Source organism: Fragaria vesca, linkage group LG6, assembly GCF_000184155.1.
Source record: "Fragaria vesca subsp. vesca linkage group LG6, FraVesHawaii_1.0, whole genome shotgun sequence".
NCBI classification, from domain to species: domain Eukaryota; kingdom Viridiplantae; phylum Streptophyta; class Magnoliopsida; order Rosales; family Rosaceae; genus Fragaria; species Fragaria vesca.
Window position 1 is genome coordinate 16,868,609 of NC_020496.1, and position 1,818 is coordinate 16,870,426.

Below are 1,818 nucleotides of genomic sequence, written 5' to 3' on the forward strand. Positions count from 1 at the left end.
TAAGGCGTTGTATCGACGTCCTTTGTCTATTTGAGACCTCGATGTACTCACATTAGCAATAATGAATGCCTTGAGAATTTTTCAAAGTGAAACTATTCTCCTCTTATGGTTCATATTGATTTACAATCAAGATGTACACTTACATCGTCCTTAGAAACATGGCATATTGTGCAAATTTTGGTCCCTTCCTTTGAAGGTGACTCATGGCACTGCATCCTCAAGGAGGATCGCCCACGTGTTTCCGGTTAAGTCTTCTACCCTATAGCGGATTGTTCAACTAGGCTCATCCAAGCTCAGTGTGATGTCTTTGAATTGTTCGAAATTAAGGAGATAGTGGTTTTAAGTGTGCCTCGCACTACCGACCCTCCACGAACATGCCTGGTCATACTGACTTGGAGTTACCGAAAGCTTTTGATTTTGGATCCCCCTACACTATTAAACCAATTGCCGTCTTGCAAAAGACGTTGAAGACTTATCAAAGCTCGAAAATTATCATCATAATCGGATCCTCTAGGTCCTCTGAGTTAGTTTATGTTCATGTCAGGGAGCTTTTGCTAACTAGTCATGGAGTTTACGACCTTAGAACGATCGAAAGGACTTGGTTTTTATCATACACACGTCACTTTTGGCTAAGGCAAAAACCTACACGCCACCTGCAAGCTTCACAGCTTCGCACATGCCAAATTTGCGAAAAACAGCAATCTGTCCCTTCTGGACAGTCAACTTCGTTTGAGCTTTGTGAATATCTCTGGACGAACCAGACAGTGAGCTTTATATCATTGGAAAGCTCTATGAGTCTAGTTTTCAGAACTTTTCGCGGTTCGTCCATATCTATTTTAACGAAGAAGTTATGGCTGTTTTAGTGCGCAAAGGTCATTCTGCGCGGAAATTTTTATGCACTCTCGGAATTGCAGCTTTTCGTAGCTTCTTTCAATCCTTCTAAATGGTTCAAGTAGAACTATTTACTCGCGTATCTACTCCTTGTAGTTATGTCTCATAGAGACATTGAGTGCTTCGCAGATAGTGGAACTATCCACAACATTCTAAGGAACCATGTTGAGCTTTAAAGACATTCATGCTAATGGTTTTCATTTGAAAACACATTGTGAGAATGAACAAGAATTCTTTTGTGTATACCTCCTCATGAATGCGAACTGAAACGCATCTTGGAGAAATTCATGAGTCAATCTAGTGAACTGTATGTCACTACAATTCGAATATCAAATCCCATGTTGTCGCCAAACATGATATTTGGGACACCGACTCATATAGGCTTTGGTTTGACCAAATTGATCAACCTGGAAGAGATATAATGGTCCAAATTTTGAGAAATTCTCATGGACATCCATTCTTCCGCTCAAAACGAAGACATTCGAGATCTAGCATCACCATGAAGCATGGTGGTGACCCCGGGGACATTGACGTCACCCGAACACGACTCCAACTTCCTGGAGGTCGTCCGGTCAATTCCTCAAGCAATTGAGGTACACCGGTCTTTCCTCGATGTCGCATTGGCCCCCTGCAATGCTCATTGCTCGTTTTGAAAGCCTATTTTTTAGCTAAATAAGGAGTGAGACCCTCTTACGCTAAATAACACAAAAGTGAACATTCTATTCTTACATCAAACTATGTAGATAGATACAACCAACTTGCGGACACCTTTTTATGCTTTATGGTATTGGTTGAAGTGTTAACACTGGTCACGTGTTACACTATTATCTACTGTTTATGCTGCTTATACTTCTACGGACTCACTACCCATTCTTTAAAGAAATTCATCGGGATGTAAGTTGAAGTGTCCTGTACCCCATGTTCACA